The sequence below is a fragment of the Lutra lutra genome, chromosome 8 (genome assembly GCF_902655055.1).
Source record: "Lutra lutra chromosome 8, mLutLut1.2, whole genome shotgun sequence".
Taxonomy (NCBI): Eukaryota; Metazoa; Chordata; class Mammalia; order Carnivora; family Mustelidae; genus Lutra; species Lutra lutra.
The window spans coordinates 10720151-10743754 of NC_062285.1; the positions used below are offsets into that span (position 1 = coordinate 10720151).

A 23604-nucleotide genomic window follows, 5' to 3' on the forward strand; every position below is an offset into this window, starting at 1 on the left:
ATTAATTTAGTTATTGCTCAGTTAATGACTCCCAACAATAAAAAGATCGACCTTAACAGAGCTATATTTTCCTAAATTACTCACTCATGTTACTCCCTGATGAAACAGGTTCATGCTTCATTGATAAAGCAGCTGTGGGGTGTGTGTGTGTGTGTGTGTGTGTGTGTGTGCCCTTCTCCTGAATATGTTCCACCTATATTCCAAGGTCCTGTTCCTATCTTACCAACATCCAGCTGGTCATTCATTTATTTGTTTGGCGGGTATTTACTGAGTACCTGCTGTATGCCAGCCTGCATGTTATACATAACAAGTCCCCTCCCTGCCCCCAGGCTTTCAAGCACTCCATGGTCAAGTCCTCCTTCAAATCCTAAGGGTGGTTAGTGCCTGAGCCATTCATCTTAGGCTTGATATCTGCTGTGTGGCTTTGTAAATTGCTTTTTTATGAATGGAATCCTGTATTTCTCATCAGAGTGTGGTCCTCTCTCCAGCAAGGACCTTATCTTATGAATCTTTGCAGTCCCAGAACCTACCTAGTACACTGTCTCACACATATTAGGTTCTCAATAAACGGTTTTATTAATATTGATATTATGTCCTTACGGTAAGCTATAAGACAAGAAATGGATAGCACATGAGAAGTGAAATTTGATGGCTTCAGATTCAGAAAAATTTTCATGTCAACATATTAAAGCATATCCTAGGCCCAAGGTTAGAAGCTTATAGGAGAGTCCAAACCACAGATTAGAAAGATTGCAGGCAAACCTCTGAGCAAAGCTGGCTGCATGTGTCTAAAGGTTATTCTGCAGCCTGAGCTGTACTTGAACAGATGAATGGCCCAGCACCACATTTAAGTGGGCACTGTCTAAAAGAGCATGGTGAAAGTGGTAATGACAGTGGTTGGGATCGTCCCTTCTGAGAATGGACAAGCACATCATGAACAAAACCATTACTAAGCACTAAAGCTGAAGAGAACTTGTCCTGTATGTTGGCCAAGGAAAAGCCATCTTTTATAGCAGGAGAGATGGAAAATGATAGTTGCCAAGTAAAACCCATTCGTCTGGTTGCAAAATCAACTGGCTAGTAAGACCAGTGGTGTTTAGTTTGGAGGTGGACGTGATGCAAAGTAAGGAAAGACATAAATATCTCTGGGGAAGAGAAAGCCAATCTCTCGATGCGTGTAGCATCATAGCAGCCAAATGTTTTCATGGACTCCAGTGGTCAGGACTCACGGAGAACCTCTTAGGAAGAAAGCTTTTTGGTTTTGTTAGACCAAGTCAAGGGCTCAGAAGCTCTATCACTGAACTGCCAAAAACTTGACACAGAGTCCTTTCACATCATTGGTCATTCTCAAATTTGACCTATCATCAGAGTTAACCACCTGCGACATAAAAAAAAAATTTAAACATTAAAAAAATGTGAAAAGCTGATTCTTGGACCTCCCCTCCCCAGATTTTGACTTGGTAGATATTTTTAAGAGCAGCTCAGGTGATTCTGGAAACTGACTAGGTTTGAAATCCACTGATCGGGAGCTCTGCCCTCTGCACTACCCTCTGCTGGGGGCTACAAAACTGGGAAAAAAGTGTTGCTGCTGGCCCACCTTCAATGATGAGTAATTGGGGAGACAAAACTTGCACATGAACAAAGAGAGGATACTGACAGTGAGAAAGGGGACCTCAAGGTGGATTTAAATGCTTCTCAGGATGTCCCTGGACTAGAGAAGGGGCAGGGCATCTCTGGCAAAAACAAAAACACAGAAGTAACAAAGCCATGGAAAGAGACATAGACAGGAGCAGGGAGTAGGGCCAGCTGATTGGGGTGGAGGGCACACATACTGGGGTAGATGGAAATAAATCTGGTTTATGCATATTTAACAAGTGGCTATGTAATCTTTGAAGAACACTATTCTGAGACACTGACCCTGTGGAAAGTGTGACTTGAACCAATAATTGTCAACCAAGTTGGAGTTATAAGACATTGTAATTGTTGGTTTGATTTCACAACGTCCTACTTTTCCCTTCCATATCTCTCCGAAGAGCTCATCAGAATGGAATCCAGTCCTGAAGTAGATCGTTTTCTTTTTGTGAGGCTTTATAAATGCTTCTTGAAATTGCCTAACTCCAAGATGAAATAGCACTCTGGTTAAAAAAAAAAAAAAGTCTACAAACCACATTTCCATGTGGGTACACCCTGCTTAAGAGATGTCATGTCTGCCCAGCCATTTCCACATGGGAATACGGGGGAGAGGACATCTATCCATGAATGTCACGGTAGTCCTCAGAGCCTACTTCAGTCTGAACGAGACCTCATGCTGCTGGCGGTGGCTTAGGAAATGCATTTTGCCAAGTTTGCTGAAGCTCTACTATGAGCCAGTCATCATGATGAGTCCCAGGATGGAGAGTCAAAGGTTCTATCTCAGGGAGCTCACCTTCTTGCTCATTAGATTTAACTCCATATTTGGATGTGAGTCTAGCAACCTTGACAGGCTCAGAAAGACCAGAAGAGCTGAAGATGGTGAACAATAAGTGGAAGCAAGGGATAAGACACCAAACATGGTCAAGAAGGGTCCCCTTGGCTGAAGTGTGGGCATCATTCACTGGTATGTTTGACTGTGGCCACGGAAGCAAGGCAGATACCAAGACAACAGGAATAGAATGGGCAAGAGTTTTGAAGAAATTTCTCCCTCGCCCGCTGCATCAGCGATGACTATCATAACTGACTCTTTTCAGCCGTGGCTTTGGTTTTTAAGAGGGAGGGATGGAAAACAGGAAGGCAAGAACATGAACAATTCAAGTAGGTAATAGAAATGAACCCCAGGGAAAAGTTAAGTGACTCTGACTCTTTTCAGGAGAAGAAAAGGCAGAAAAGGGATTTAATCAAGCATTTAAATATAGGAGAGTTATTTTAAGGCGAGAACACTTCTCCATCTTAAAGTGGTTTAAATGAGAGGAAATGGCTTTAATTTCAAGAAGAGAAGCTAATTTACTTATAAGGAAAACTTTCTGACTCGAAGGATGGTTACAGATCAGATAACGGAGGCTTTGGTGGACTCTCCTCTCCAAGAGACCTTTAAGATGAGGAGAACCAGACTTTTATCTGGAGTGATGGGACTCTGGCCAGGGAAAGATGTGCTGGTGGGGACCGCACCGTTAAAAGCATGGAGGTTCAGACTCTGGCATCCTCGAGAATGAAGGTGGTATTTACAAAAATCGCAGCAGTGGCCTCAATCATGGGTCATTTTTATCTAGTGCTTTCCACGAGCCAGTTTCAACTCTCGCAGTATATACGTTAACTCCCATAATCCTCAAGACAGCCCTACAAGGCAAGTTACTACCCCCATATTACATGTAGGGAACTGGGCACTCAGAAGTTAAGCTGCTTGTTCTAAGGTCACAGATTGGGAGGGGCAGAACCAGGTCAGGGGCCCGGAAGTCAGTTTCTGAATGAGGAATGTTAACCCATCCTGGAGATCTGTATCTCCCCTGTGGCTCCAAACAAGCCATCCCCCTTTCAAATCTCTGACTCAGTTCTCCCAAAAGCCCACAATAAGAAGTGCTTTATTTGCACTGTATTCTGTTCTCTATGAATTGTTAATACTTATGATTGAGGAAAGAAATTCTTTTAAGACCGGGCCTTTCCCCTGGACCTTTCTCTTCTATCCAAACAGTGAACATGCAACAATGGTGTGACCCACGGCACGTGGCTCACCCCCTGATCCAGCCTGGGGTCCACCGTTGACTGTGAACTGGGGTCCAAATCCTATATGGATTTACCTCCACATGCCTTCTTCCAAAAATTATGTAAGTCAGCTCAGGGCTAAAATCAATTCTCAGTTTCAAGCAAACCAATTCCCAAAGGACTTTCAGATAGATTGACCTATTGTTAAGCAGATTCTGTGGAAGGCTCAGTTGTCATCCAGTGTCAGGTACAATCAGACAAGTTAAGGTAAAGAACGAAGTTCTCTTATTGTGGGCATTTTTGAGGACTGAGACGGGGTCTCCATACATCAAAGCCAGGCTGCTTTCAGGTTGGGGAATGGGGTGCGGATGAAGGAAGAATTATTAAAGAGGATTTTGTTCCTGATTATGAAGGCCAGTTGTCCTCAATGAAAGACAAATGGGAAAACTGATGGAAGGTGTCATGGCCTTCTGGCCAATTTCAGAAAATGAGAGCATGAGAAGTGAAGGCCAGATTTTCATCATGCCTCTTCTTAACTTGGACCACACTAATCGGGGTCCAGCATGCTAATGATTGCCCATAATTCACAGGGTTTTATTTCTAAAATGACCTCTATTCAGAAGAAAACTATCATTTAAGAATGTTTGGTGTTTGGGGTTTTCATTTCTGTACCCCTCACCCCGCTCAAGTTTGCGCCATAGGAAATTCATCTTTCAGTTCCTACTTCAGAAAAATGAGTCAAAAAGGCTAGGATTAGACTCGTGACTCTCAGAACGTCCCTGTGCTCAAATTCAAGATCCTGCCTAAAGGATGGGTGAGGCCACCTGTGATTCCAAGTGAAGCTGCCAGTGAGAATCCAGGGACACTAGCTTGGCTGGTATGCTGGTCCACTGCCCCTCACACCAGTAAGATCAGACCCTCATACCCTATCATAACACCTCAGAGTAGACTGGCCAGGAGCCTCCTTGGGCTCTGTGTCCACTGTGTCCCCCTGGAGATGGTGCCGAATCTGTGGAGTTTGGGCAACAGGTCAGAAGGATGCAGCAGCATATGGACGTCCGCTCGTGGTGTGAGAGTCGAGGTCCATTGCCTTTGTGGCCATTCACCTCCTGTTACCATCAAACGGGCCCTGGGTTGGATTCCCAGTGATGAAACAAAACAGAGTGGGCAGCAAGGATGGGGTGAGGCAAGAGAAAGCCTAAAAGAGGGACAGACAATGGAGGGAACTGATGTGACCCTGTGTCACAATGTCTGGGGTTCTTAAACCTTAGGGGGGCACCAGGCTTTCAAGAACCACTGAAATCATGCATTCTTTCTTTAGAAAAAAATATACCACACATGCCCACAGCACCTTGCACACAGTTTCATGGGGGCTTTCAGGGGCCCCCTGAAGCCCAGCTTGGACATGAACATGAGCCCCAGGAAGGAATCCCTGCCTGTAGGTCACACATTGTCCCTGTGAAGGCAGGTAGAGTTTGGGGGCTGGCTCTGTCAGCCCTCCTTCCTACATGCTTACTGTTCAGTCTTAGAGTCCTAGGGAGAATAGAATACTCTGGTTCTGGTGACAGATCTGGCCTGCCTTCCAGCTCAGTGAAAAGCTGTATGACGTCAGCCAAGGCACTTAACTTAGTGGAATCTTAGTTCTCTCATCTGAAAAATGGGGATAATGGTAATACCTACAGTGTGGGGTTGTTTGAAGGGTTTTTTTAAAAATATTTTATTTATTTATTTGACATAGAGAGAGAGAACACAGGCAGGGGGAGCAGCAGGCAGAGGGAGAAGCAGCAGTTCCCCACTGAGCAGGGAGCCTGACGCAGGGCTCGATCCCAGAAGCCCGGTACTATGGCCTGAGCCGAAGGCAGCCACTTAACTGACTGAGCCACCCAGATGCCCCAGATTGTTTGAAAGTTTAAATGAGAAGGTGCTTCAGCAGACTAAGTGCTCAGAAGGTACTAGCTAGAATCCAGTCCAGTCAAAATCCCACCACCCACAAAGTGACCATGAAATGGTCCAGGCTTGAGATCATGGGATGCTGTCATTGGCAGTCCCCAGACATGACAGGAGCCACCAGATTTGCGCTCAGGATAGGCCTCCCGTCGGCCACAACCTCTGTGTGCTGTTTTGTGAGGGGACAGGAGTGGCAAAGAGGGGGCCCATGGCCTCTGGGGTGGCTGAGTTGGGGCCATATAAGGATATCTAGGGTCTTGGGGCAATTCTACATCCCTGGGAAGCGTGAGCACCACAGAACCCCGCTATTGGACCAGTCAAGCACACGGTGATGTGGTCGAAATGCTTGAGAACCTCACTGCAGCCTCGCTTTGCACTTGCCAGGAAAGCAAACGAAAAGGGAAAATGTGCAAGGAGACTTCTCAGCCTTTCAGTAACTGTATTCCCCAGTGCCACCTTCCTGCGTGGCTCCCGGGGATCATCACGAAACCTTAGGCACCAAGGAATTTCCAGGTCAAGGGACTAAGGCCGTTTCCAGAGGCACAACTCACGGTGTTCCATTTTGGGATGTCTCCCTGACAGCATCCGTCGGAACGAGCCACGTTTCTCCCATCCGCTCTTTGTATTTAAGACAATCATATGCCAAAGGGTGAAGAGAACAGGGAGGCGACGGGGGAGGACGACGGAGGAGAGGGGCAGGAGCCGGAGGGGACCTTGCAGAAGGTCAGAAGGCAGGGCACCCTTCCCACTCTGCAGTGTGCGTAGACAATGTTTGCTCTCCGAGTTCCGGGGTAGTTGAGATTTTGCTCCTGTGGTTCCCTAGATGCGGATCCAGCGCTGATCCCCCCAGCTTGTGGGGACTTAGGAAACAATGCCGGCTGGAATCAAACTAATCTATCTTCTCCTGAGCAAAGTCTTTCCCCCCTGCTGCCAGCAGGAACGGGATACGGCTGAGCCCGGCTGGTGCCAAAGTCAGGGCCCCGGGAAGGCGCCCCCAGCGGGCCGCACGCAGGTCACTCACCGGGAGGGGCGGAAGGCATATGGCTTAGAAGTAATTAAGGAGGAGGGAAATAATCCCTCAGAACTGCAGCGAGTCCTGGAGACTTCATTCCAAATCTGTTTTTTTCTTCCCTTGAAAGTCACCGTGGGACAAAATCCCCTGCCTAGGAGGGAGAACAGAGGGACCTCACGGCAGCCAGTGTAACCCCAGACCCTTGTCCCAGGATGGCACAGTTCACTGCAGGATGATCATTCTCGGTCCTCCCCACCCCCCCACCCAGAGGAAATCTGACTCGAAATATTCCAGCTGGTGGTCCGGAGGGCCCTCCCACATGGCAAACCACACTGTGTAGAGAGCATTTACGAAAGCTCTGTTGATCCCAGGCAGACCGAGGAGGTTTAACCTGGAGACTCTGAGGCAGCAGGCAAGAAATGGGGGGCGAGTTCATTGGTAGATCCCCCCTGAGCCTGCACGGTGGGTCCCACCCGATCTCTAGGAGCAGGGAAGGCCGGGGAGGCCGCAGATGGGAATGCCCCTGACCCAGGCGGCTGGAAAGAGGTTGAAGTGGGGAGAGCTCAACCCGAGTCCCTAGACGCTTGAGGAAAAGGAGTAAACATTCAGGCCAGGAAAAAGGTGGGGCTTCTCATTGTGGAGCTCAGGAAAGGCTGGTTCGCTTTGAAGCAAGGAATGCAGCTGGCATCTTCCCATCTTGGGGCAAAGTCTTGCTTTTCCCTGGGAAGCGGGTCGAAGATCCAAAAGGCACAGGTGCCAGGGCCTGAAGCACTCAGGCGAGGCTGGCTGGATGCCAACACGGGGAGACTGCCGGCTGCGGGCACGAGGTAAGAAACTCAGGAAAGGCCCCTTCTTTACAAAGCCAAGAACATCACATGTGTACACACGTGCTTACACAGACATGCACACACCCCTCGAAGGCACACCACACACGCAGATCTCCTACACACCACAGATGCATACATACCACACACACAGCACACACACGTCACACGCATACCACACCACAGACACACACACCACACAATGACACACCACAGACTCATGCACGACACACCGATACCACACCACACACACATGTAGTCCGAGGCCCACTCTGGGGAAACAAAGTGCTCCACATGGAAGGGCTTCAACAACAGGCAGACCCCCTGCCCTCAGCATGCCCCATGCTGGGCCTCGCCCAGTGAGTGGCACCACGCACCTCTCGAGGAGGGGACATCTCACAGATCCCCAGTCTGCCGTCCCAGAGCAGCCTCAGGGACCTGCTCTGACAAACCCCCTTCTTGCCGCCCGGCGCATGGGTCACACAAAGGGGCTGCCTGAAGGAGGCCCCTGGCATATGGAAGGGAAAGCGGGAGTAGGGGGTGTGGGTAGCAGGAAGCGACCACATCTCCTGAACACATGTTCTCTCGCCTGGTCTCAGAAAGGAACTGAACATTTTAAAGTAGAAGTGTCCTTGGAGATGGAAGGTGTGTGTCAATGACATGAATGGTTAATATTTATTCTCAAAAGTGGCTTTGATTGTTTGTTGAACCCCCTATTATGGTTCAGGGGCTTTTCTGGGTGCATTACATAGATTGCCACTAATCCTTACGATGGCCTGACGAGCGGCTGTTACCATCTTTACCATCTGTAGATGGAGAAACAAGGGCAGAGGTGCCCAAGATATATGGCACATATAGTAGAAGCAGGACTTGAACATGTCTGTCCACCTCCAGAGCTCAAGTTCTGTACCTCAGAACCATACGGCTATTGTTCTGGGTGATTCTGACTGCCCTTGAGAAAAAGCTCTATGACAAAATGTACCAGGGAGTCTAGGGAGTGAGATCAAGCCAATGAATGTGGTATCAAATTTGTTTCTAATTAAATCTGGTACAGATTTTTAAAATACATTATCATATACCAAGTTGCAAAATAAAGAAAGTTTCCAAATGCCAGCCACAGCCACCAGTTTCTCAGAGGGTTTTCACATCAAGCTGCCCTTGTAATCTCTAAATGTAGAGACCCAACTGTAGAACTGAATTAACTCCAGAGCTCCTCACTGCTCTTTTAGTCAGGAGCTAGAAAGAGCTCGCCCTCCCTTTGTGAGGGCCACTTGTCTGAAAAATATCTAGTTGTGGAAGGGCCGACTGCATTAGAACTTAAAACCAGTCATGGCCAAAAGCTGCCCATGCTGCCATCTTGCCCTTCACTGATACTCTGTATTATTAGTGTGTCACCCAACAATGTTGGTATCAATAGAATGTACTCATGGGATAGGTTTCCAAAGGAGTGGCAGTCACTTGCTCCTGTAACTTGGGTGGCTCCCCCTCTCCCACCCCCATGCTAAGATGGGTGCGGACAGCCCTGTGACCTATTGCAGTCAGATGTTAGAAGGAGTTTTGGGTTAATGCTATGTGCATGTGTTCTAGACTCTGCCTCCTACAAGCCCTCAACTTGTGTCAAGCTGTATACAGTAACAGGGCTCGGTAGACCAGAGATAATACTGAGGGCAAAAATCTGACTTTCTTAAAAAAGAAAAATGGAATCAATGAAGTAAGAATCACCAAGGAGGTGCAGCTGGGCCCTGGCAATTGTGATGCCCGCCTCCCTGCTGAGCCTTCTTTTTACAGCTACTTTAGGCCAGCCTAAAAGGACCTGCTCTTTTTTAAAGCTTTGGCCCAAGTGTGGATATGAACACTTTTCATTCATTTCTTACAGTTCATTTGCAATAACACTGGAATAGTAAACAGTAAAAAAACAGTAAATAGTAAAAAAAAAAAAAAAAATAGTAAAAAGATCTGGATGACAAAAGAGAAATAAACAGAGAAACTAACATACAACCAGACCATGTGGCATTAAAATCCTGTCATCTCATCCTTTGTAGGACGCCTACTTCTTTTTCCTGCTCCCTGCCTGTCTCCAAAGAGCTGAGGTTATCTTTGTTGCCAAGAATTATCATTGATTGCACTGAGGCACCTTAAAATCCAAACTCATGGGACGAAGATCTAGAGAGACATGTCTGAAGATCCCTTTACTCTTGCCCAGATGATCCAATAATTCATTGCTTTATCCATCAGATCTTTATTGAGCATTTACTATGTGCTCAACATTTGGATGGGCTCTGAAGATAAAGCGGTGGACGAGCAACATTTCTGTCACTTGGAGCTGCATTCAGCAGTCTCTGGGGTTCCTTCACAAGCCATGCTTCCATTATGAATAATTTTGATGTTCCTATAGAAGTTTCCCTTAGCTGTTGACTGATTCATTTCAGATCACTTCAGTCTTTGTGTGAAGGGTCAAACCCCGAATTTAATCCTCAGAAAGACCCCCAATGCCTACTTTTGTTGGATGGCCTGTCAAAAGCACGGGCAGTGCCAACAGACTCTCTGAGAAGAGACTTATTTTTTTTTAAGTATGTTTTGTGATTCCTCATTACAATTCATTAACCATCATGGCCATACCTGTACCACAAATCATTCTCTGAGTTTCTTGAGGTTCCAAAGGAATCCCACTGGCCTTAGAAATTTGTTAACCGGATATCTATACCAAAATACCAATAGTTCAGGAAGTTCGGGGGCCAAGGCCAAGGAAACACCAGCTCTCAATTCAAATCTGAGACCACGGACCAGGCTTATGTGGGGTATGGGGTAAGAAAAGTGCCAGAAGCCCTAAGACCCATACCTGGGGAATGCTTTATACAAAGCTGTAGAGTCAAGGTCAAGTTGGAGGTCTATAAGACAAGGCATCAAGATGAGGAATTCTAAGCCTCTATGTCAGGGGAAGACAAGGATCCAGGATGATATAGGGCATGGAGCCAAAGTGGCTGTTACCTTGGCATTGACTGAGAAGCCAGACTCTGCTGCTCTTTGATCTCTCATGAATCTGGAGTGGCTACACGCAGGTCAGCAGGACGCTGGGCATAGCTCAGGATCGGGACGCCTAGGTTTGGTGTAAGGACTTTTTACATTTCAGTAGTCCTAATACCCACACCTTCCCTAGAGGTCATCCCCCAAGCCCCAGCTCTGTGGTTGACCTCTCCCCCATAGCACCATGGGATTTTCAGAGGTCCTAGTCATACCCATTATTTCTACCAAATAGAAGGACCAAAAAAATAATGGACATGATTGTATTCCATTTTTCTTAAGTTTCTCATGACAGTTCCCATAAATTTACAGCAAGTTCAATCTTATATTTTCCCACGGATTCTAGACTTTACTGTATTCATTATCTGACTGCTAAGAGGCTAACTCCCCACTGGGTTACTAATTACTATTTTTATTGCATTCAAGAGACTTCGTAATTTTCTTTCTTTCTTTTTTTTTTGTGACTTGTTTTGCCTTATAATTAGATGTCGTGAATAAATTAGAAGAGTTTTAATGTGATCTTGGGGTTTTCTTCATTAATAACACTGAAAGATGAAAGGATCAAAGAGCCAGTAAGATAAAAATATAGGATATAATTGTTACCTCATTCTCCTAGCATAGTGGTTCTCAAGCTGTGGTCGATGAACCTCTGAGGGTTGCTGAGACCCTTCCAGGAGTCCATGGAGCCAAAACTATCTTCCTAATGATACTAAAATGCTATTTACCTTTTCCACTCTCTTGACATTCATACGGAAGCAATGGTGGGTACAACTGTGGATGTCTTAGCACAAACCAGTCATTAGTCATTAAATTCCTCATCATCAAAAACTCAGAGGGGGGAAAAAGAGCCTCAATTAAGGACACCCTAGATGAAGCAGTAAAATTTCTAATTTTCTTACACCCTGGACAGATCTTTCTTCATGCTTAGTGTTTGAACACAACGGAATATTAATAGATCATTAATATGGTTTTGGATTCTACACTGCAACTGATCTTTAAGAAACTGCCATTGGTTAAATTTTGACGTAGTAACAAAGAAAAATATCCACAATTATCTGAAAAGGCTAGTCAAATGTTCTTCCCTTTTCAGGCTACTGTAGCAAATATCCAGTGTTTCTCTAAGCCAAACATGAAGGAGGTTTGCAAAAACGTAAAACAACGCTACTCTCCTCCTAATTATTTTTATTTTGGAAAACATAAGCTTTTGGGGGTACTCAATCATTTCTAAGAGTATAATGGGGTCCTCAGAACAGAACGGTTGAAAACTTATGCTCTAAGATGCACACACATATACTTTCCTCTGGTCTTAGCAGGCCAAAGAAAATCTTGCCTGATTCACTAAGAAGCAGAAGTCCTTGAACTGTAGAATCCATCTACACTAATGAGAGCCAGAATGACATCCTCATCTCCACAGCGGTCACCAGCAGTCTGCCAGGGCAGCCTAGAAGAGCATGACCAAGAGCAGGAGTTTGTGATTCAAAGGATGGATGCTGCCAGCACCTTCACAATATCAAGATTGCTCTGAATTATAGGATCTGTTCTATCATCTCTTTTCTTAAAGTCACATTTCCTCATTTTTACATAATGCCATGGACAACTGGGCCTGGCCTTTCTTCTGATGTGCTTGCTACTCTAGCCTCCAGGAGAAAAGTTCTAACATCTCCTATGTGCCGAAATATTGTCTGAGACAGGGAATAAATTCTAGAGTACTTTAGAGAGCCAAGAAAGGTACGGGACTTCCTTCTACGATGTACCCCTTGAGACTTTCACCAGTACCTATAATATAGATTGGGCCCAAGTGCAGAACTAAATAGGTCTGCAAACCAGATGCTGTGACTGCCATGGGTATTAGCCAACAACAGGCATCATGAGGCTCCATATTCTGCCTCAACCTGCTGTCACCAGCACAGGGTTCTGGATCAGTGGTTCTCTAAGTGTGGTTCCTAGACCAGCAGCATCCACCTTATGTGGGAACTCATGGGGAATACAAATTCTTGGTCTGCAACACAGACTTCCTGATTCCACCCTGAGAGTAGACTCTGACAGTTGGTGTTGGAACGAGTCCCCAGGTAACTCTGATGCACATCAGATTTGAGGACCATGGTTCTAAACCACCAAGTGAAGGGGGTTAGTCTCATCTTGGACACCTCGTACCCATTTCAGGGGAGCTTATCCTTTTCCTAGTTGTGCTCTTCAACTCCCAGCTATCTTTCCTCCTTCACACTAGGACAGGACCTGATTTTCATCTCCCTGCCAACCCTTCCCAAACTGAAATGTGAGAACATAAGGTTTAAAGCATCAACTTTCATTTCATTAAAGAAAGAAACCTCTAAGTGAGAAACTCAGAAGTGCTGCGTCAGAGACTAACTACCTTAGCTTTGCTCTTTATCTGTGATACTTACCTTTAAGTTCCAGCTCTTTCATGGTTTTTTTCCTCTTTGCACAAGTATTCGTCTTTAATCTCTCTTCAGCCTATGCATAACTAACAGAAATATTCCTGACTGGGCAAATGAATCTTGCACTGTTGCTTTAATTTCTCCCGCCAATTTTAGAGCAAGAGTTGCAGAAAAGATCCCTTTGTATTCACTTCTTGTAACACTGAGGAAAAGGAGGAGGAGCTTAGTGGCCAGCCTGCTGGGTTCTCTAGGCCAGGACCAAGTTGTCAACTTGCTTCTGAGGCTAATTCAGCATCTGGGGTAGAGCTGCTAAGCCTGGTCGGCTGTATAAGAAAAAATATGCCCAGCCAGTCAAATGCGTTGCCTCTACTAGAAGAATAATTCACATTTGGGGTTCTCCTTTTGGGGAGGAAATGAGAAGCACAGCACTGGCTTCAAGAGACACATGGATCGGAACTCAAGAAACCACGGCCAGTCTTCAACTCCACCCCACAGCACTGCACAGACACAAGGGTAATACTGCTGCGGACCTCAAAACCACCTTCAGATATGGGCAATTCTGAATGTTCCTGCACTGAGGGATGCTGCTGGTAGAGTTCACTGAGGGTATCAAGCAAGAATTAACTTCGGAGACTGATACATCCTAATCTTTCTTCTAAGATGTGCCATTGGTTGCCACTTCTGGTTTTTTTTTTTTTAAGATTTTTTTTTTTTTAATTTGATACAGAGAGAGAGCTCACAAGCAAGCAGAGAGGCAGGCAGAAAGAGATGGGGGAAGCAGGCTCCCCACCGAGCAGAGAGCCTGATGCGGGGCTCGATCCCAAGACCCTGAGACCACGACCTGAGCCGAAGGCAGAGAGAGACCTTAACCCACTGAGCCACCCAGAAGCCCTGCCACTTCTGTTTTGTCTCATGCCGTCAAGTATGTAGAGAAATGTCCAGGATAATTTTATCAACAAGGGAACCATTTTTGAATGCCAAATAAATGCAAACATTTACCCACTACCTTCTGCCAGGATGCATAGCTATCTGTCACCAAAATTATTGCCCCTCCCCACAAATTGATTTGTATGATTCTGTTGGGGAGGGAGGTGGCAGTTCTTGGTCTAGCAAGGCTAAAGTATAATGCTTAATTTTAAAATATTAAGCAAATCTGGTTTTCTCTCCTTGGGTACCACAAGGAAGAAAAGATAGGACGAAGGCTATTGGACACAGGGACTGTGTCCAACACTCTCCTACTGAACATCTGTGGTACAGACCAGTCATCTAATCCTGAGGAAAAGAAACCATAAAAAGTCTTATCTATCATCCTTTTAGCGGAACCACTGCCAATGATGATACAACATCATTGTGTTCTTTGAGATCTCCAGAAAAAGATTCCATTCCTCCAACTCTTCCTTCTAATGACACAAAAGAGGACACCTGGAAAATCATGCAGGTTCTTCTCTCCTTTGTGACACCACTTATCCTATATAGGATGTTGTTGAATGAGTCAGGGTTCTTAGTAGCAAGTAATAGAGATGGGATCTGGCTCTCTGAAGCAATGAGGGATTAAGGAGATTTTATTTGGTGCTCTCAGAATTGGAGGGAAGCTAAAAGAATAGTCTCAGGACAGAAAGAATCATGAAAGACCTAGAGAGAAGGGTCATAATGTATAAAATAAGGCAATATCCTTGTTTCAGGTACAGTGTGATCAAGACATCACTGTAATAGTAATTGGCACCACTGTGATGACTCTTCTGAATTTTCTCTTTTTTCTACATGTCACACGTTAAGTCCAGAGTCCCCAAGAGAAAGCATCTGATTGGTCAAGCCTAGGTCATTCGCTGACCCAAGCTGACACTCTGGTTATAGCAGAAGGCAGATGGGAAAGTATTTGATCCCCTTGGGCTCTACTGTGGGGGAAAAGCAAAGAGAGGCAGCAATCAGGATGGCTTTCTGGACAAGAAAATTCTCAACAAGGGAATGTAATTTCCATTAAGGAAACTGGTGACTGTTGGGAAGGAAAATGGATACATTATAGCCCATAATACTAAGATATCTGTCTTTCCCCCAAAAGGAATGTAAGCATTGAAATTATAGTTATAATCAAATCCTGGCATGAGCATGGTGAACTCCTGAAGTGTAGCCTTGGTCCCATTAAGTTTGAGTTCCATGCACTTTGATTGCAACATTTCCTCATCACACACTTTCCTCACATTTCTTAAGGTTCTTGGCTGAGCAAGGAACTGCTTGAAAGTCCTCCCCTATATTCTCCAGGCTGCCCTGCAAATATTGGCACATATTTTGTACTCTGCCATGTCTTTCACTATTCCATCTCTGAGTCTGGCTTCTTAGAAGGCACAGAGATTTTAAAGGCATTTATCAACTTAGATCTTGATGTAGGCAGCTACTAGGAGTGTCTTGACACAGAGAACTAAGGAATGTTCCTTGGCCAAGCTGAATCAATCTGCCAGAGCAGAAGGAAACTGACATGATCCAGATGAATCCTAACAACTAAGAATCCAAGTCAAAGGGAGGACCAGGGGGTCACAACACTACAAAGTATCATCTACGTCTCAGTCACCAAATGGCACTCTTATTTCACGATCTCAGAGCTGCTGTTTATAAGATGCACCATTACTGAGAAAGAAAAAACCCCATCAAACTATGAGACAACTTCTTTGTATCATGAAGAGTTTTTATTTATAAGTATTGAAAGGATGGTTTTAGTCTTATTTAGACTTAGGTTTTATACTAAAATGCATATATAAAAGAGGAAAACACAAGAAAAATACATTACAAACAACTTTACATTCTTACTCTAACTCTTCCAAACAGCTTTTTGACTCGGCATCACTAAAAGCTGTTGTTTTTCTACATAAACTATCCTCTGTGTCATGAAGAGTTTTAATGCCACAATGCATTCTAAAGGAATCCATCAAAGAGCCAGAAGCCAACTGTACTGATCTCCTAAGCTGGCTTTGCAATTATTTAGATTTTGCCTTCTTTTGAACTTCCTCTTAAAGAGTTGCCAAATCCATGTGATTCACCATCTTTCCCTCCCTTCCTCCCCCACCAAAGTATCTGGCCCCTAGGGATTATAAGATGATTGTCCCTGGGATTTTCCAGGTTGCTGCCACCCATGCTGCAGTCTTTGATGCTGGCATTTTAAAAAATTAGGCAATGGTGGAGAGGAGCAAGATGGCAGAGGAGTAGGAGACCTAAATTTCTTCAGGTCCCAGGAGTTCAGCCGGATGGTTATGAGACCATTTTGAACACCTACAAACTCAATAGGACATCAAAGAGAAGAAGAGCCCCAATTCTTGGAACAGAAAATCGACCACTTTCCAGAAGGTAGGACGTGCAGAGAAGTGAATCCAAGGCAACATATGAGAAGAGAGACCCCGGGGGGAGGGGCTGGTTCCAGGAAGTGGTGGAGCATCGTAGCAGAAAATAGGAATGTTTAGAAGTCTTCTCCACTGAGAGATGTCACTCCAGAGGCCAAGCAGGGGGTGAAGACTTGTGAGGACAGTGTGGTTCGAGGACCCACAGGGTCACAGAAAGACCAGAGGTGACTGAGTGTGGTAGAGCTGCAGGTATCAGAGCAGGGAAGCCCGCCATAGAGACGGAGCCGAGGAGGGGCTCTCAGCTCAGGGTTACCTTAAACCATGATCTCAAAGGGCAGGGACCCCACAAGTGGTGGATCTGGGGAGATGCACCTTCCTTCTCCAGGAAGAGTGGCGAGGGAGCATGTTGCAGGAATCAGCTGGGTTTGGAGACTCCAAATGGGGTCATGTGCCAGAGATAGAAATGCTTGGTCACAGGCCGGGTGAGCAAGGAGTGCAGCCAGAGACCAGGCTGATAGAAGGGATTGACTGCTTTTCTCCGAGGGCGCACTGAGGAGTGGGGGCCAAGCTCTCAGCTCATCCAGCTGGAGATTGGGAGGCCACCATTTTCATTCCCGTCCTCCAAAACTCTACGGAAAGTGTTCAGGGAACAAAAGCTCTTGAGAGGGGCGCCTGGGTGGCTCAGTGGGTTAAGCCGCTGCCTTCGGCTCAGGTCATGATCCCAGGTCCTGGGTTCGAGCCCCGTGTCGGGCTCTCTGCTCCGCAGGGAGCCTGCTTCCTCCCCTCTCTCTCTGCCTGCCTCTCTGCCTACTTGTGATTTCTCTCTGTCAAATAAATAAATAAAATCTTTAAAAAAAAAAAAAAAAAAAAAAAAAAAAAAGCTCTTGAGAGTGAACCCGAGCGGATTGCTTAGCCTGGCCCCTGGCAAGGGCGGTGCAATTCTGCCTTGGGCAAAGACATTTGAAAATCACGGCAACGGTCCCCTCCCCGAGAAGATCAGCAAGAACATCCAGCCGATTGATGAGAACTGCGGAACTCCAGAGCTAAACTCATAGAATTCATGGCTTTTCCCCCCATGATTCTTAAGTCTTTCAAAGTTAAAATTTTAAATTTTATTTTTTCTTATTCTATTTTTAAAATTTTTCCTCTTTCCTATTTTAATGTATTTTATCTTATCAATACCTTTAAATTTTTTTTAAATTTTCATTGTTATACTCATATTTTAATCCTTCATTGTATTTAACCTTATTTTTTGTATACATATAGGTTTTTTTTTCTTTAAAATTTTGGGGTAAAATTTCCCTAATACATCAAAATATACCCTAAATCTAGCACATGACTTTTTTTCTAGTCGCCAACCTGGTCACATTCTTTCCTCTTTTTTTCCCTTTTCATTTTTTGACTAACTTATCAATTCCTTTTTTAGAATCTTTTTAAATTTTCATCTTTACAGTCATATTCCATCCCTTCATTGTGTTTACCCTTATTTTTGTATATACATAAGTTTTTCTTTCTTTAAAATTTTGGTAGGTTGTTTCTTCTAACAGACCAAAATGCACCCAAAATCAAGTGCATAGCTCTGTTCTATTCACCAGTCTAATATATACATATATATTTTTTTTTTTCATTTTTTCCCTCTTTCTTCTCCCCCCGGTTTTGGGTCTCTTCTGATATGGTTAGTATATATTTTTCTGGGGTTGTTGCTACCCTTCTAGTATTTTGTTCTCTCATTCATCTATTCTTATCTGGATAAAATTACAAGGCAGAAAAACTCACCACAAAAAAAGAACAAGAGGCAGTACCAACAGCTAGAGACATAATCAATATGGACATTAGTAATATGTCAGAACCAGAGTTCAGAATGACAATTAGTGAGGTGCAAGCCAGGGTTGAAAAAAGCATGGAAGATATTAGAGAATCCTTTTCTGGAGGAATAAAATCCCTTTTGGAGAAATAAAATAAAATCTAAACAAGTTGAAATTTAAAAAGCTATTAATGAGGTGCAGTAAAAAATGGAGGCTCTTACTGGTAGGATAAATGAGGCAGAAGAGAGAATTAGTGATATAGGAGACAAAATGATGGAGAATAAAGAAGCTGAGAAAAAGAAAGACAAACAACTACTGGACCACGAGGGGAAAAGTCAAGAGAAAAGTGATACCATATGATGAAACGATATTAGAATAATTGGGATTCCAGAAGAAGAAGAAAGAAAGAGAGGGGCAGAAGGTATATTGGAGCAAATTATAGCAGAGAATTTCTTTAATTTGGCAAAGGGAACAAGCATCAGAATCCAGAGCCACAGAGAACCCCCACCTCAAAATCAGTAAAAATCAGTCCACATCCCATCATCTAATAGTAAAACTTAAAAGTCTCAGTGACAAAGAGAAAATCCTGAAAGCAACTCAGGATAAGAAGTCTGTGACATACAACAGTAGAAATATTAGATTGGCAGCAGACCTCTCCACGGAGACCTGGCAGGCCAGAAGGGACTGGCATGATATATTCAGAGCACTAAATGAGAAAAATATGCAGCCAAGAATACTATTTCGAGCTAGGCTGTCACTAAAAATAGAAGGAGAGATAAAAAGTTTCCAGGACAAACAGAAATTAAAAGAATTTCCAAACACCAAACCAGCACTACAGGAAATATTAAAAGGGGTCATCTAAGCAAAGAGAGAGCCTAAAAGTAACAGGCCAGAAAGGAACAGAGATAATATACAGTAACAGTTACCTTACAGGCAATACAATGGCACTAAATTCATATCCTTCAATAGTTACCCTGAATGTAAATAGGCTAAATGCCCCAATCAAAAGACACAGGGTATCAGAATGGATTAAAAAAAGACCCATCGATATGCTCTCTACAAGAAACTCATTTTAGATTCAAAGACACCTCCAGATTTAAAGAAAGGGTGTGAAAAAGCATTTACCATGCTAATGGACATCAAAAGAAAGCTGGGGAGGCAATCCTTATATCAGATCAATTACATTTTAAGCCAAAGACTATAATAAGAGATGAGGAAGGAAGTATATCATACTTAAAGGGTCTGTCCAACAAGAAGATCTAACAATTTTAAATATCTATGTCCCTACATGGGAGCAGCCAATTATATAAACCAATTAAAAACAAAATCAAAGAAACACATCAACAATAATACAATAATAGTAGGGGACTTTAACACCCCCCCTCACTGAAATGGACAGATCATCTAAGGAAAAGATCAACAAGGAAATAAAGGTTTTAAATGACACACTGGACCAGATGGACATCACAGATCTATTTAGAGCATTCCATCTCAAGACAGCAAAATTCACATTCTTCTCTAGTGCACATGGAACATTCTCCAGAATAGATCGCATCCTGGGTCACAAATCAGGTCTCAACTGGTACTAAAAGACTAGGATCATTCCCTGCATATTTTCAGACCACAATGCTTTGAAACTAGAATTCAATCACAAGAGGAAAGTTGGAAAGAACTCTAATACATAGAGGATAAAGAGCATTCTACTAAAGAATGGATGGGTCAACCAGGAAATGAAAGAAGAATTTAAAAAATTCATGGTAACAAATGAAAATGAAAACACAACTGTTCAAAATTTTTGGGACACAGCAAAGGCGGTCCTGAGAGGAAAGTATATAGCAATACAAGCCTTTTTCAAGAAACAAGAAAGGGCTCAAGTACACAACCTAACCCTGCACCTAAAGAAGCTGGAGAAAGAACAGCAAAGAAAGCCTAAGACCAAAAGGAGAAGAGAAATAATAAAGATCGAGCAGAAATCAATGAAATAGAAACCAAAAGAACAACAGAATGTATCAACCAAAACAGAAGCTGGTTTTTTGAAAGAATTAATAAGATTGATGAACCCCTGGCCAGACTTATCCAAAAGAAAAGAGAAAGGACCCAAATTAATAAAATCATGAATGAAAGAAGAGAGATCACAACCAACACCAAAGAAATACAAACAATTATAGGAACATATTATGAGCAATTATACACCAGCAAAGTTGACAATCTGAAAGAAATGAATGCATTCCTAGAGACATATAAACTATCAAAACTGAACCAGGAAGAAATAGGAAATCTGAACAGACCCATAACCAGTAAGGAGATTGAAGCAGTCATCAAAAATCTCCCAACAAACAAGAGCCCAGGGCCAGACATCACTAAAAGCAAGGAAAGCAAAGGCAAAAATGAATTCTTCAGATTTCATCAAGATCAAAAGCTTTTGCACAGCAAAGGAAACAGTCAACAAAACCAAAAGACAACTGACAGAATGGGAGAAGATATTTGCAAATGACATATCAGATAAAGGGCTAGTATCCAAAATCTACAAAGAACTTATCAAACTCAACACCCAAAGAACAAATAATCCAATCAAGAAATGGGCAGAAAACATGAACAGACATTTCTGCAAAGAAGACATCCAAATGGCCAAAAGACACATGAAAAAGTGCTCCACATCACTCACTGTTAAGGAAATACTAATCAAAACCACAGTGAGATACCATCTCACACCAGTCAGAATGGCTAAAATTAACCAGTCAGGAAATGACAGATGCTGGCGAGGATGCAGAGAAAGGGGAACCCTCCTACACTGTCGGTAGAAACGCAAGCTGGTGTAGCCACTATGGAAAACAGCATGGAGGTTCTTCAGAAAGTTGAAAATAGAGCTACCCTATGACCTAGCAATCGCACTACTGGGTATTTACCCTAAAGATACAAATGTAGTGATCGGAAGGGGCATGTGCACCTGAATGTTTATAGCAGCAATGTCTACAATAGCCAAACAATGGAAAGAACCTAGATGTCCATCAACAGACGAATGGATAAAGAAGATGTGGGATATACATACAATGGAATACTATGCAGCCATCAAAAGAAACGAAATCTTGCCATTAGCAATGATGTGGATGGAACTGGAGGGTATTATGCTAAGCAAAATAAGTCAATCGTAGAAAGACAATTATCATGTGATCTCTATGATATGAGGAATTTGAGAGGCAACGTGGGGGATTGTAGGGGGTAGGGAAGGAAAAAATAAAAGATGGGATTGTGAGGAAGACAAGTCATAAGGAATCTTAATCTCAGGGAAAAAACTGAGGGTTGCTGGGGGAATGGGGGGATGGATAGGGTGGCTGGGTTATGGACATTGGGGAGGGTATGTGCTATGGTGAGTGCTGTGAAATGTGTAAGCCTGATGATTCACAGACCAGTATCCCTGGGGAAAATAATACATTATATGTTAAAGAAGAAGAAGAAAAAGAAGAAGGGGGGGGAGGGGGAGGAGGAGGAGAAGAGGAGGAAGAGGAAGAAGAAGAAGGAGGAGGAGGAGGAGGAGAGGTGGTCATAATGAAAAAAAAAAAAAGAAAGAAAGAAAGAAATACTGAAGGGCACTTGGGTGGCTCAGTTGGTTAAGTGTCTGCCCTCAGCTCTGGTCATGATCCCGGAGTCCTCGGATCAAACCCTCCACTCCCCCAATGCCCATCCCCCCACCATCCCACTATCTCACTATCTCCACCTCCCCATTCCCACCACCACTCTTCACAGGTTCCTTGCTCAGCAGGGAGTCTGCTTCTCCCTCTCCCCTGACCTGCCCCCACCCCCCACTCCTGCTCCCCCTCTCTCTCTAATCAATAAATAAATATATTCTTTTAAATATTGAAAAAAAATTAGGCAATGACACCAATTTACGTTCCCACCAAGAGTGCATGAAGGTTCCTTTTTCTCCACCTCCTCACCAACACTTGTTATTTCTTGTCTTTTTCATTCTAACCATTCTTACAGGTATAACGTACTATCTCATTGTGGTCTTAATTTGCATTTCAATTTCAATTTGAAAATCAATTTTAAATTTCAAATGCAACTGTGGAAAACAGTTTGGATGTCTCTCAAAAATTAAAAATAGAAATACCATATGATCCAGAAATCCCACTACTGAGTATTTACCCAAAGAATACAAAAACACTAATTCAAAAAAGATATAGGCACTCTTATGCTTACTGCAGCATTATTTACAATAGCCAAGACATGGAAGGATCCCAAGTGTCCACTGACAGATGAATAGATAAAGAAGATATGATATAAAATATAATGGAATATGACTCATTCATAAAAATAAATGAATTCTTGCCATTTTCAACAACATGGATAGACCTAGAAGATGCTAGGCTAAATGAAATAAGTCAGACAGAGAAAGACAAACAGCATGTGATTTCACTTACATGTGGAATTTTAAAAATACAAACAAATGAACAAAAAATAGACTCTTAAATATAGAGAACAAAGTGGTGGTGTAAGAGAGATGGTGGTTGGGGAGATGGGTGAAATAGATAAAAGGAATTAGGAGATACAAACTCCCAGTTATAAAATAAATAAGTCACAGAGATGAAATTACAGCATAAGGAATATAGTCAATAATATTGTAATAACGTTGTAATAACTTAAGTGTATCTATACTTAAGTGTAGGTACACTTAAGTGACTACACTTAACCATAATGAACATTGTATCATGCACAGAATTGTTGAATCAATATGCTATACACTAGAAACTAGTATAACATTGTAAGTTAATTATAATTCAATAAAAAATTAATTATTAAAAAAGTAGGCAATGACAGCAAGGTAACAACTGAAACTTGGCCTATAGTGACGATAAACATTGACTTTAAGATGCATATATTTTGAGAAATGATTATATATATGTATATATATCTTACAATTCTGAAATCTATTAAATATGAGAGGTAACGGCAGTTTTTTAAACTCAGAAATGCTACAGAGTGAGAGTTATTAATGCTGCCTTGTAACACTTATCGTCAGGTAGGAGATGGTAGCACAAGTGTATATTTTTATGATGCCATTTTGACTCTGCTATTTTGATGAGTTTATTTTGACAGTCATACTTACTGCATAACCCTAATCACACCACTAAATGTGCAGTATTGTAAGTTACTAGGAAATGTACACAACAGACACTCACCTTCTCCCATCCCCATCCTATTGCTCATCCTATTCAGGAGTCTAAACTTACCCTTCACCCTACCTTTTCCCTGAACTTGATCTTCACCCGAGGGAAGGTTGAGTAGAGTCAAAGATGGCTTCAGGGTATCTTGACTGAATAGCTGACATCAGGGAGCAGGTGGGCTTTGGGCGTCAGTGGACACCAGGACTGGGAGATGACCACAGTCTGGGCTCTAAAAGGGAAAGTTTAGGGTTAAGAAGAGTGTGGAAACCAAAGATCAAATCACAGGCTAAAGTGTAGGTGATCGAACCAAGATCTAGAGTACTAGAGTACAGATGAACTTGAGTATGGTTGAACCAGAATAAAGATGGCTGAACTAAAACCAAGGACTAGGTGGTTAACATTGGCCGAGAACACACGGGGAGTCCAGCGAGTT

General features: G+C 43.3%; 1 long non-coding RNA gene across 2 annotated transcripts; it reads right to left on the reverse strand.

Moving 5' to 3' along the window:
• Positions 1-378: 378 nt before the first annotated feature.
• LOC125107038 (uncharacterized) lies at positions 379-7197 on the reverse strand. Of its 2 annotated transcripts, none has more exons than XR_007129449.1 (4): positions 7108-7197; positions 6644-6785; positions 4614-4804; positions 379-2135 (listed from the first exon to the last, which is right to left on the reverse strand). It is a non-coding gene; the product is annotated as an uncharacterized LOC125107038 (long non-coding RNA). The 2 variants fall into 2 exon arrangements; XR_007129448.1 differs by having other exon boundaries at positions 4601-4804.
• Between the last annotated feature and the right edge of the window lie 16407 nt (positions 7198-23604).